The sequence below is a fragment of the Molossus molossus genome, unplaced genomic scaffold, assembly GCF_014108415.1.
Source record: "Molossus molossus isolate mMolMol1 unplaced genomic scaffold, mMolMol1.p scaffold_m16_p_1, whole genome shotgun sequence".
Lineage (NCBI taxonomy): Eukaryota > Metazoa > Chordata > Mammalia > Chiroptera > Molossidae > Molossus > Molossus molossus.
This window is the reverse complement of record NW_023425344.1, coordinates 212,242,557-212,255,921: the sequence shown is the minus strand read 5'-3', so window position 1 is coordinate 212,255,921 and position 13,365 is coordinate 212,242,557. Positions and strand designations below refer to the sequence as shown.

The 13,365-nt window shown below is 43.8% G+C and overlaps 1 long non-coding RNA gene across 1 annotated transcript; it reads left to right on the top strand.

The window, feature by feature from the left end:
• Nucleotides 1-1,513: 1,513 nt before the first annotated feature.
• Nucleotides 1,514-5,990, top strand: LOC118615875. The gene is made up of 3 exons (XR_004956497.1): nt 1,514-1,645; nt 4,246-4,361; nt 4,471-5,990. It is a non-coding gene; the product is annotated as an uncharacterized LOC118615875 (long non-coding RNA).
• Nucleotides 5,991-13,365: the final 7,375 nt, after the last annotated feature.

The following is a 13,365-nucleotide window of genomic DNA, read 5'->3' as shown; positions in this document are numbered from 1 at the left end:
GAGAGTCTGCGGCAGGGTGGTAGCATCTGTTGTTTCACTGTTCAGCAATTCACAGTTAACCAAAGTAGGAAATGCAAACAAACCTTTTTCATATTTGCATACTTGGAATTTGGCTTTTTGATTCATGATTGTTCCCATTAGCTTTGAGAATTCACATTTCTGTCTAGTTGCATGTTTTGCTTGAGTGAGCTCAAATTATGCTCTTGCTTCAAATATTATTACAAGTGTAAATACTCTGGAGATGTCAGTGTCTGTCACTGATTTGGGGGTGTTTGTTTTATTGATTTTCATCTGGCGAGTTTAAAATATGAGCAAACTTTTCATGGAGGGTTTGGGGGCATTTGTTTGAACACTCCTGGAGTAATTGGAAATGCAACAATTGTTTAAAAAGTGGCATTGTCCATGAAAAGATTTAGTGAGGGATGAAGAAATTTCTTGAACCTAAAGACCTAATCTGGTGATCCAATTCTCCCCACTGTGTCCATTCCCGTGAAACTCCATTTACTTGCCCCTATCCATCACTAGCTCCCGCATCCTACCTAGCCAATCCTCTAGGTTTCCCACATTGTCTCCTCTTTTGTCTTTTCAGTCTAAACAGAAGAACAACAGATAGGGTTCTGAAGGGCAGGGAGCGTCAGGAGCTCCAGGAGAATGGCTGAGATGAGGGTCAGAGTCCTGCCCCTACTGCCAACAGTTACTACGGTTTGTGCTGCCCGGCTGAACAGTGTTCAAAGGCTTTGCTGGGCTTTGTTCCACTGTGTAGGGATTAGGCCTGGCGGTCTGAGAATTTGCCTTCTAATTAAAAAGGATAAAAGATAGAAGTAGCATTAGACTAAAACAGAGCAGTGATACTTCACAGGCTGCTTTTTTTTTTTTTTTTTAAAGTCACAAGACAATGCAAGAAGTTGTCAGGATATTTTATTTCTTTAGTATTCCACTCAAATTAAAGAGAGAAAACTTTGGAAAGTCTTCCCAGCTGTTGAGCGTGGCCCACGGAAGTCTAATTGCATCTAAAATAGCGGCTGTTTACAGTGAGGCTGTTTGGGGAGGGGTGCTTGCAGTCAGCATCGGAGGATGAAGGCTGCTCCCAGAGCCACCTCCCTCTTTTTCAGATGCTGGCAAGAAATTAATTCTGCCAAAAGTGAATTCTGCTTTTCACTCCACCCCAGTATGCCTGGCTCTCAAGTCCCCCAATGCCCACCCTACCTATTCTTTCTTCAAGGATCAATCAGCCCTTTCATCTCCTGGCAGCTGTAGACAGTATGTTAACCAGGTGTGAAATGCAATTAAGAAATAATTCTGACCTCACTGTCTTTTCTTTATAGCAATCTGATGGAGGGCAATTGTGAATCTTGCACATCAGTACCAGTTCAGGTTTTGTGACAGTAAGGGTGACCCTGTGCCTACACTGGGTAAGAAAGGGGCCATGCACGGCTCCAGGGGCCCACCAGAGCATCAGACAGAGATGCTCCACGGTAAACCCTCTGGCCGGCCCGCCAGTGCACCCCTCTGCCCCGTCCAAAGAGCTAAACCTGGCGGGAGAGACGCAACTGACACTTGTTGAATTTAAACAAGCGGCTGGGAGTGATCCGCCAAGTACTCCACAGACTGGTTCTACCCACTCCGTCCCAGGAAGGAATTGGAGGTGAGAGTTTCTGTTAGCAATGCTGATGAGATTATATGATTGAGGTGGGTTTTTTTTTTTTTTTAAGGGGAAAAAGGGAGGAAGGAGTTTTGTGGAGGACGTCAGCGCTTTCAAAGCCACTGAGCTCAGATTGCACACAAGTATAAAGGAATGCTCCCTCGTTCCCACAGAGCTCACGTTACGTCATGAAGCCCAAGGACTGAATTTCCTATTTTCCACTTATTTTTGTTTTCAATTAGCCTGGCATAAACAAGTAAAGCCCTCTTAGAAGAGGGATGTTTCTTAACTATGAGATTTTGACACTAACCTGTATATTTCAGAGACACACATAAATATACTTATGTACCCTTTTTTGAAAAATCCATATCATTTTATTTTATTTTTTGCTTGCTTTTATCAATTCAAGCAAGTTATCAATGAACTACACTGGGCATGAATGGAAACATGCTGACCTTGGGAAGGACACAGCCATCTTCCCACCCAGCATATCATTTTTGGAGCTAAGTCTATGAATAAAGTGAATATTGTTTCCATCCCAAGACAGAATTCAGCATTTCTGTTTTTCTAAACTTGAGCTTGTTTTTTTCTTTAAACGCCTCAGTGGAATTACCATGCCAGTGACTATGTTAAACATGTATGAATTACATTAGGAAACTGTATGAACTGTTTAAGAGATGACGCCTGTGAAATAGTCCATAGTGATTTCCATCATCACCTTGGCATGAAAGAAAAAAAAGGGTCTGCCCAGCTCTGAGTTCAGGGACAGCCACGGGAGCGGGAAATGTTAGGTTTCAGTCCCTTTTTTAATTTTTGTCTGTCTGACACACCCTTCCCCCTGCTGATTTTGCAAATACAGCAAAGCTGGGTCTGCTAGTTCCTCTCCAAAGAAAACGAAGGTAACGGTCTGGTGTAGCCGTGGAGGAGCATCAGCAGTGATGACTGTAGCAGGTGCAGTGAGTCAGCCTTTCTGTTTCCAGCCCCAGACTCTTCAGTGTTTGAAATATGCCAGCCAGCAGTACAAAGCCAAACCATTTTAAGAATGTAATTCACAATATTTTGGCTTCTATTTTTCACCAGCTTCTGAGTAATATATTGTATAAGAAAGAGGTCTTTGTTGTGTTTGTAATACATGTATAACCTGGTGGGAAGCTGAATAAAAAATGTATATTATTTGCATAAGTTGAACTAAAGAACCTAGTGCATTATTGGGTCTTGAATGTCTTAAATTTAAGTGAGCTGGCTTAAGAGTAATATTACTCTATTACGGTTCTGTAATTCATATAATGAAATCATACGGCTAAAAAAATGTAAGGTTTTAGCAATGATAAGTGGAACCTGATTTTTGAGCTCCTTTTTAATGAAAACAGTAATTTATAAACTGGCACATGTGTGCCCCTTTTTGTCTGCTGACAATAAAAGGCGGTTGCATTTGTACCCTTTCATCTGCTCTCCCTCGGTGCCCGTGAGAGAAGCCCACGTAGCCCATGGTGCAGGCACCAGGGATGAACAACCTCCTGCAAAATCCCGGGACCTCCTTCCCAGGCAGAGCCCCTGAATGTCTGGCTCCCTGTGCAGCTTTCTGCGTCCTGACAACCACCTCGGCCCCAACCTGTGTTTGCTTCCAGTCTCCTGTACGAGCCCTTGGAGCTAGTGGTGCTAGACCGGCTCCGTGTTCTCACACTGGGCTCCACACGTAGAAAACGACGAGACTTCTCCTCACCTGGGAGGGGCTGGTCATCTTTAATTCTTGGGGGTGAGGGATGTTTTCCTTTAGTAGAAACATAAACCCCTAGCAATGTTCCCTCTCCCAACCAGGAGACGAGCCTTTCTTTTATTTATTTATTTTTTATTAATTTTTTTGTTATAGGTGTTTCTCCTTTCCCCCCACCATTGACACCCTCCTCCCTATCCTGCTCCCCCCAGCATTGATGTCTAAGTCCATTGGTTGTGCATACGTGCATATAAGTTCTTTGGTTTATCTCTTCCCTCCCCCTGAGCCTTTGCTTTTAAAATAGCTTAAGTTACTTAATGTGTATATATGGAGAACAGGATCTGAAACACTTCTAACGGTTCTGTCATAGCAATGCACATTTTTGCCTGGCTGAGTGTTCTTATAGCTAACGAGAATCATTCTTACCTATCTATATTTGGAAATAAAGGATATAGTGTATAACCATATGCTCCCTTCTTGCTTCACAAAATAGATATGATTATTATATATTAATTACTTTACTCCACAATTACTAAAATATTTCTTGAAAGGGCCTAGGAATGACTAAAGTAGCAAACTAATCGAGTAAAAATAATAAAGGAAGTGATCAAATGTACAGACGTAAAGATATTACCCATTTGGGATATATACTCATAAAAATAGGAGTGAGGGATCTGAAGGAAGTGGCAATTATCAAATAAATTCAAATGTCAAATACAAACTACATTGTCTTTAATTATCTGATTAAAACATTTTTTTAAAAATAATAAAACCAGTTGATGGAGTGGCTCTCATTCCTGAGAATGCAGGCGTAACTGGGATGGTAGTCAACTCCGTGATTTAAACTCTATTGAAAAAGTAATAACTGTTTTTAATCTTAATTTTTAAGGTCTGAAACATCTCAGCCTAATTGGAATCATCCTTTCAAAAGATTAAAACCATCACACGAGTTCTGCAAATGGCATCCTAGAGATCCTCTGGTTGACTTTCTGCTTTTTGTTTCTGGTACAAGGGGGTTGGGGGACGGGAGGGTTTGGAGAGGAGGTATTGGCGTGAAAAATAGACTTGGACGAGTTGCAAGCTCTGAAAACAGATTTCTTTATCCGCAAGCCAGGTTGGAGCACATCCCCAGACTGCTATTCTGAGCCACCTTGTCCAGTGGAGAAGACGCCATGGCCAGGCTGGCGTGTGAGCTGGACGCTTTTCCACATCCATGTCTCTGGACTTGTTCAGCCTCAGGTCGCTCCTAAGCGGGGAAATTCCAGCTTTGCCTATCTGTGTTTTGGTGATATGAACTACTGTCTACCTGTGTGGGGCTGAGATCAGAAAAGTCCTTTCACTGGCAATACAATTTGGATGGGAACCAAGGTCATCAGGTAAATCGCCAGTGCTTTATCCTCCCAGCCAAGCCCTTGATAAGGGTGCTCTTTGATGTGGAGAACCATGGTTGGCTGTTTGAGAACTTACATCCAACACACCGATACATAATGCATTTGCTTCCATCACACAGCTGCTGACACACGGTTGCAGGTTAATTTAAAGATTACTTAATGACAAGAGCTACTTTAAATTAACCAAATGCTTCAGAAAGCAAAAATGGTCCTCCACTGACAAAAAAATAAAAATCGCCAGCAAATACACCTTCCGTTTTCAACTTCTGCCCATCAATTCATTACATCTCTTCTTTTAATACAAGCCAGCGGCTGGCTGGTAGGATCCCTCTCACTAACGGTGCCTCTCTCTTCGTGGTCTCATCATGATTAAATTATTTACAGTACACAGCGCCCCTTCTACAAGGTGTAAAGAGTTGTGCTGATACACAGGATGATTCTATCTGCTATATTGATAATAAGTGGCTTCCACCCTGGTGCCTAAATGCTACGGAAAGCTGTTTGTTCTTTTCACTGCCTTTGGTTCTGAAGATGATGTCTCTTCTTTGCTTACCTGAGCAACATCAACATAAAGCATATAATGCATTCGCTTTTCATGGGCTTTTATTAGACACTTGACCAAGTATGCCTAATACCCACAACTTCTGCAGTTTTTACTTGATAAAATCACGGCTTCATCTGAGCATCCTAGTAACTGGATTCTTTGTTTCTCCCGTGACACCTGGTTTTGTTGTGCCACATCCTCCACGGATTCCAGGAGATGTTGGAAAGAGAACAATAACATAAAAATGGGAGTGAGGGATCTGAAGGAAGTGGTAAGTGACATCAAAATAGGTGCCAAATTGGTACCAACATCAGAGGCTGAAATCTCACAGCTGGAGTTGGAGCAGCTATGACTTAAATCCAGTCGTTGGTTTGAAAACCCTGCCTTTAACCACTATTCTATGAGCAACCAACCATCATCCAATGGAAAGGAAGGTCCTAGAAGGACACATCCTCTGTTTTTACTAAATATGAGTGTTTAAAAGCACAGATTGTAAAGCCCAACTGCCTGGGTTCAAGTCTTTTACTAATTTTATGATGTGGGACGATTTAACCTGTGAGCTTCCTCATCTGAAAAATGGGAATGATAATAATCCCTCTGTCAAAGAAACGTTGGTAGGATCAGATGAGCAGCTATGTAAAAACGCATGATCAAGACTTGTTTTCTGCCCTGGCCAGTTTGGCTCAGCAGTAGAACGTGGGCCCGTGGATCAAGGAGTCGCAGGTTCAATTCCAGCCGAGGGCTCATACCTCAGTTGTGGTTTGTCCCCGGCCCTGGTGGGGATTGTGCAGGAGACAACCAGTCAATGTGTCCCTCTCACGTCGTTTCTCTCTCTCTCCCTTTCTCACCCTCTCTCTCCCTCCCAATCTATCTGAAGATAAATGGAAAGATATATCCTTGGGTGAGGATTTAAAAAAAAAAGACTTGTTTTCTTTTGTTGGTGTTAAGTATACCAGTGTTGATCTTTTTTTTAAGATTTATCCATGTACTTTTCTGTGGCATCAACACACCACTCAGTTCACGCTGCCAGGATACATGTCTGCCGTTGCCAAATAGCGCAGTGATCGGATAGCCCTTCCACCAGCAATCCGAAAGAAAACGCAGGCTCTCCTTCCCTTTATCAGAGCTCTTAATCTCTATCTATCATCTATCTATCTATCTATCTATCTATCTATCTATCTATCTATCTATCATCTATCTATTCCTAGGGGAGAACAAAATGTTTGGGTTTAAGAAAGTATCTATTATAATTTAGTACACTGTTAAAATCAAAGTACAAAACTCAAAAGCATTTTAAAGTTAGCTCAGAAATAAAGAAATGGGAAGTATGCCATCGTCACTAAATACGAAGTCAGACTCTCACAACTTGTACACTGAACTCGGGAGCCTGTGGACGTGCTCAGCACTGCCGCACACAGCCGATGGCAGCGCTGCACACATCCTCTGGACTTCACTGTGCGTTTCTGACTGTGATGTTAATGGCTCCTTTGAAGAGGTTAAAAGCATATTGAGAGCAGCAATCGATGCAACTGTATTTATATGTTGTGATTTTTCTCATAGTAGGCTACACCTTAATCAGAAATGCACTCACCAGATTACAAGATAAAGGACACTTGTCACACTAATAAATATTGCTTCTTGTCTTTGATTTTAACCTAACCACCGTGATGTTTTAGCACAGCACACATAGAGATTATCTTGATATCCAAATTTTAAAGAAAATGTATTTACAGAGGACTACAGAAATTTGAGCAAACTTTTCAGAAATTCTAAGCCTAAATTGCTGCTTTTTAAAATTGGCCACATTTTTATTTCAATGCGTTTTTGGCCACATGGAAGTCATGACTGGTTTCCCTGGGAAGTCAACAGAAGTTTGGCAGGTGCGTAAGCTCTGCAGGGCAGAGAACAAGAGGAGAGAGGAGATCAGAAGGTCATTGTAACAGTTTGGACACCTTTCTGCAGTGTTAATATCTCAAACCCAAAACAGTACTCAGGGAATGACAACATTTGGGAGGGTTTTGAGCTGGAAGTTGGCGATTTGGGTGGTTTTCTTCTTGCTAAGATCTAGAACACTGGGAGACAGGCTCTCTGTTGACGTGGACAGGAATCCTTACACAAGCGGATCTCTCCTGCGGGTGGGGGCATGGCCGCCACTGCCCACTGACCCCCGACACCAGGTTTCTCCAAGGTGTCCGTAGCCCGGTACCCAGCAGGGGGCACGTCCCTGAGGAACAATCTGACATGTGAAGTGAGGAAAAACCGAAGCATGACTCGGATCGTCTTTTCTTTGCATTTCTTTGTTTTGATCATATTGCTCATTCTGTATCAAAATGCCTTTCTCCGATTTCCTCAGCCTACCAGTTTGAATGTTTGCATGAAGTAGACACATATCACTACATATGAGCCGTGAAATGTATTTGAAAATAAATGTTTTAATTAAAATTGACATTTCTGAGCCCACTGCTGAGGGCAGCTGCTTTTTCTCTAAAATTACTTTGTTTTTCTCCATAGGAGCTCAATATAAGAGGAGTTTCCATCCCACTTTAATACTAATTTAATATCAAAAGAACAGCATTACTGTGTATACACACATTTTCTTCTTTAGGCTGTTAGAACAGTTCAAAAAGACTACAAGTGGGTTCTGCACTCTCATAAAGCATTCTGCTCCCCCAGAGTGTGCATTTAACAAGATGACTGTCCGAGACAGGTGGGATGGAGCTCGCGCGGGTTCGAGGGTGGAGGGGATCACAGAGCAGACATGGCCTGCTCTGCCCCTGTCCCCCAGCGCTGCTGGTGAGCTGTGGAGTCAGAGGCCACCGTGTCATCAACATAGCACCAGAGGTTTGGGGAACAACCATTGCTAACCCGAACTGGGCACTTTGTATGTGGTGGACATCGTTCATTCACTCAACACAGACAGCAGTATTCCAGTTCCTATGAAGTTTACATTTAGGAGGAGGAGGAAGAAAATACACTAAATAAATTATAGAGCACATTAGCATGTGAGAATTGTAATGGGGAAATAAAAAGCATGGGAGGAAGAAAAAGACATCCAGGAGTGAGGGTGTTGACTATCCAAAAAAGTGTGGTCTCGCCCCACCAGTGTGACTCAGTGGTTGAGCGTCAACCCATGCACCAAGAGGTCGCCGGTTCAATTCCCGGTCAGGGCACGTGCCCAGGTTGTGGGCCCGATCCCCAGTGGGGGGCATGCAGGAGGTGGCCAGTTGATGTTCTCTCTCATTGATGTTTCTATCTCTCCCTCTCCCTTCCTCTCTAAAAATCAATAAAGAAAAAAGAATTTTTAAAAAAGTATGGTCACATTTGAATGAAGACTCAAAGGAGGTGAGGGAGTAATGCATAGTGATATCCTGGAGAAGAGTGCTCCAGGCAGAAGGAAAGCAAGTGCAAAGGGACTGGGGTAGGCTTATGCCTGGTGAGTGTGAAGAGGCAGCAAGGAGACTGGGGTGGCCAGAGTAAGGAGGTCAGGTCAGGGGAATAAGGCATGGGAGGCCATGGTAAGGACACTGGCCTTTCCGCTGAGCCTCTGGAGGTTTTCATTAGTGGTGACATGATTTGACCTATTTATAAAAAAACTCTGGGTGCTATGTTAAGAACAGATTGTATTATGAAGTCTCACAAAACCCCTTTGAAGGGTATTATTAGTATCTCTATCTTATAGATAAGTAGCTAAAGCACAAAGAAGAGTGACTGGCCCAAGGTTACAGCTAGAAAGTAGAAGAGATGAGTTTTCAAACTCAAGTCGCCTGACTCTAAGCCCTTGCCTCTAACTGCTATGCTCTCCTGCCTCTCCACAAATAGAACCAAAAGTGATACATGCTGTGACAGGAAGGGCTTGCTTTTAATTGGCCAGCCACACAAAGGCATATACACTTGTAACTCAATATTGTGCCGATAAGAGTGCATTAAATATGCCATCAACTCCCATACTTCAGTAACCACCTACAAGCCAATGTCTTGTCTCTTCCTTTAAACTAGATCTCATCCTGCACTGAGTCTTCTACTTCAGTTCAGTGAGCCTATCATGTGCCGGGATTTATACTAAGCAACTGTGTTACTTTTGCCCCTAAGGAATGTATATCATAGATCACAGAGAAGCAGACACATGCACATTGTTCAGTACAATGTGTCTCCTGAGCATCTCCAGCTGTGTATCTTGTGGACACTGCACAGCAACAAGTCCCAAATCAAAGATTCTGCCTTGATTTTCTCTCTTGTATTTTGTATGTTGGAAAATGATACTGCCACATGCAGAATTCTTTGATTCATCCTTGACGTCACCTAGTCTCTCATTCCCCACCTCTTGGCCAGGATTCCTGTCAGTTCAAGGATTTGAAGGATGACCTTCCTCCTCTTCACCCTCTCTCCTACCTTCCCCTTCTGAAGGCCACCACCAACTTTAAGCAGAGCTGAGGTCAGCCAATGTTTTTATGTAAAGAGCCAGAGGGTAAATGTTATCGGCTTTGCAGGCCACATATAGTCTCTGTCAAATATTCATTGCTTTTGTTTGTTTGTTTTACAGCCCTTCAAAAATGTAAGAGCCATTCTTGGCCCCCAGGCTGGATTTGGCCATGAGATGACAGCAACAGCCGCCAGTAGGTCCACCTACCTCCAGCGTGTTCCCCTAGGCTGTCCTCCCGCAATGACTTCCCCCACCCATATTTCTATATTAGACATTTTTAAATCCCAAGGCTTTGATTCTTTTAATTTAAATCAGTATAAAAGCAGCTCATTTCATTTAAAATCTTCAACATGCCCCCTATTAACTGTGGAATAAAATATAGATTTCTTGCCCTGGCTGGTGCTCAGTGGTTAGAGCGTCGACCTACAGACCAATGAGTCACGGTTTGATTCCGGTCAAGGGCACGTACCACGGTTGTGATTTGTTCCTGTCCCTGGCTGGGGTCATGTGGGAGGCAGCCACTCGATATGTTCCTTTCACGTCGATGTTTCTCTCTCTCTCCCTCCTACTCTACATGAACAAAAGTGGAAAAATGTCCTCAAGTGAGTATAAAATATATAAAATATATACATATATATATTTCTTATATACAAAAAGGCCTTCTGGCACCATCTCCTATTACACCATCCTCCACACTGAAGGTCCCACACTATGAAGGAGTCACAAAGAACTTATCTTTCTGCGAACGCCCTGTGGTTCCCTGAAGTCTTCCTATCTTTGCACATGCTGTTCCTTCTTCCTGGAATGCCTCTCCTTCCTTCCTTTTCCTCCCTCTTCTTTTTTAAAATTCTCAATTAGTTTACCCTTCAAGGTATCTCAGTTCACATTTACCCTTCAAGGTCCAATTAAAAGGTCATCTCCTCTATGAAGTGTCCCAGGTCCCTCCTGTGCCACTGTCCTGTCTGGCTGGAAGCAGTTGCCTCCCTGTGCTTCCCAGGAGCTTGCACACCCCTCCCGCAGTGGTTTCCAGTTAGGCAGGTTGCCTGGTTTCAAGCTCAGCTCTGCCACGGACCAGCTGTAGGACGCTGGGCCGAGCTCTTGGCTGCTTCTGGGGAAAAGAAGGGTTGTGTAATGACTGAATAGTTACCACATGTTATGTCCTTAAGACTCTGACACATCCTCAACACTAAGGCTAGATATGATTTTCTCAGCTAAACCATCGACTATGTTGTCTGATAAATATTTGATTAAGACTGTTTCCTCATTAGATTCAGTGGCCTGAGGGCAGAAACTAGCGTTTCTTCATCTTACCTCAAGGTCTAGAAGATAGTTTGTGTTGAAGAAATATTTGCTGAATGAATGAATAACCCTAAATAATGGATATTTAAAACCAGGTATGGTTACTCACAAAGTTCCTTTGAAAAGGGGAAGAACTTTCTGCCTCCCGGGACTGCTGGTAGCCGGGGAAGACGATGCTCTTTGGGAGCAGAAAGGCCAAAGGCTCAGTGGCTGGGATGTGAGTTCTTGAATAAACAACCTGAAGCCATACCTCCCACAGTACTTAATCTCCCTGTGCCTCATTTCCCACCTGTGTAAGTCACATTAATAGCAGCCTTGACCTTAGAGGATTTTTTTTTTTTTAATCCTCACCAGAGGACATTTTTCCATTTTTTTTGTTCAGACAGAGTGGGAGGGAGAGAGAAACATCGACGTGAAAGGGCAACATCGAGTGGCTGCCACCCGCACAACCAACCAGAGCCGGGGACAAACTGCAACTGAGGTACGTGCCCTTAGCGGGAACCGAACCCGGGTCTCTGTAGACTGCAGGCTGATGCTCTAACCACTGAGCCAAACTGGCCAGGGCTAAGTAAGTGCTTTAAATGTGTAAGTCATTTCATCCTCAAAAAAGTCCTCTAAGGTTGCCCTGGCCGGTTTGTCTCAGCGGTTAGAGTGTCAGCCTGCGGTCCACAGAGAACCGGGTTCAGTTCCCGCTAAGGGCACGTACCTCGGTTGCAGTTTGTCCCCGGCCCTGGTTGGTTGTGCGGGTGGCAGCCACTGATGTGGCCCTTTCACGTCGATATTTCTCTCTTTCTCTCTCCCTTCCTCTCTCTCCCTCCCACTCTGTCTGAACAAAAAAATGGAAAAATGTCCTCGGGTGAGGATTAAAAAATAAATAAATAAATAAAGCACTTAAGACAGTGTTTGTGTACAAGCACACACTCAGTAAGTGTCAGCCATCATGATGATCAATGTCACTCTAAAAATCTAGGGCTATGTCAGGAGAGACCCATGTTTCAAACCCAGACACAATCCCACTGAGTTATGTCATAACATATTTTCTTTTTCGGATCTCAGGTCATATCAGGGCCAGCCCTGGGAAGGACACATAAAGTGGAGATATTACGTAGGCCAGTATTTTCTTGCCAAGTGTGAGAAAGGGATGCATTATGACATATAGGCTTTAAGGAATAGAGGCTTCTGAATGAACTGGCCTGAACAATGAGGGAATTGCCCTGGCACATGGTGAGGCGTTCAGAGTAGGTGGGGCTGCAGCTGCTTAAATGACCCACCACCATCACCAAGGACCCGTATTCTTTTCTCCTCTCTGCTCTACCATCTTGACTTCCGGCCAGGACTTTCATGGTAACAGGATGGCTGCAGTAATGCAGTCTGGGAATTACATTCAGACACAACGTTCACTGGCTGAGAGAGTGTGTCTTCTCGTGTGCTGTTGGGGAAGGAGAACGCCTTTCTCAGAGGCGCCAGGCAGACTTTCCTTTCTGTCTTCCTGGTCAGATTTGGGCCACTCCGCAACTGAAAACTGTCCGAAAGATCACCAGGGTTGATTTACACTAACCAGGATTTCCCCTAAGATTAGGAATAGGGATAGATTCTGGAATAAGATCGGGGTTCTATCAGCAAGGACGAAAGGGGAGTGGCTACTGGGTAGGCAATCAGCAGGGCCTGCTACTGAAATTTTTTGATATTTTATGTTTCAGTGCCACTTGTCACAGTGGTTTATTTTGGAATAATTAGAGCATAAGACAGACTTACTCAGACTAAAGTAGTTCAGCAGGGTTGTGAACTCATTGTTTTATGTTTATATATATCTTTGTTTTAAAAATATTAGCTCATCTGAGATTCTGTTTCTTAAAAATCTGGGCAGTGGAGACGATGGCACTTACCTCTCGGGTGCACCTGGTACACACCCGACAAAGGGCTGTGCCCAGGAGCCCGAGGAGAGCCTCCGATGGACAGGGCTGTTTTCAGGTCCACGGAAGCCAAAGGTCAGCCTTATTGAAGGGATTCATCTGACACAATCGAAACGGAGAATCCTAAAGAGAGATGAGCTCTGCCCATCTACCAGCCTGGAACATTCACCTTAATGAGGTTTGTCACTGTCCACGCTTCTCCCAAAACTACACGAGAGCCTTTGGCGAGCTCAGGTTTCTGCAAGGACACCAGCCACTGCGGTTACAGCCCCGGAATTTACAGCTGGAGCCACCCCTCCAGGAGGGAGGGCTCCTCACGTTTCAGACACACCTGCTCAACATTGCCATTTCGCACACTTCTTGGCTCACACCAAGAAGTATGGAAAACTCCTAATAAATTCATAATTGACCATGAAATCTCGTGACAGGATCTTTTGGCTAA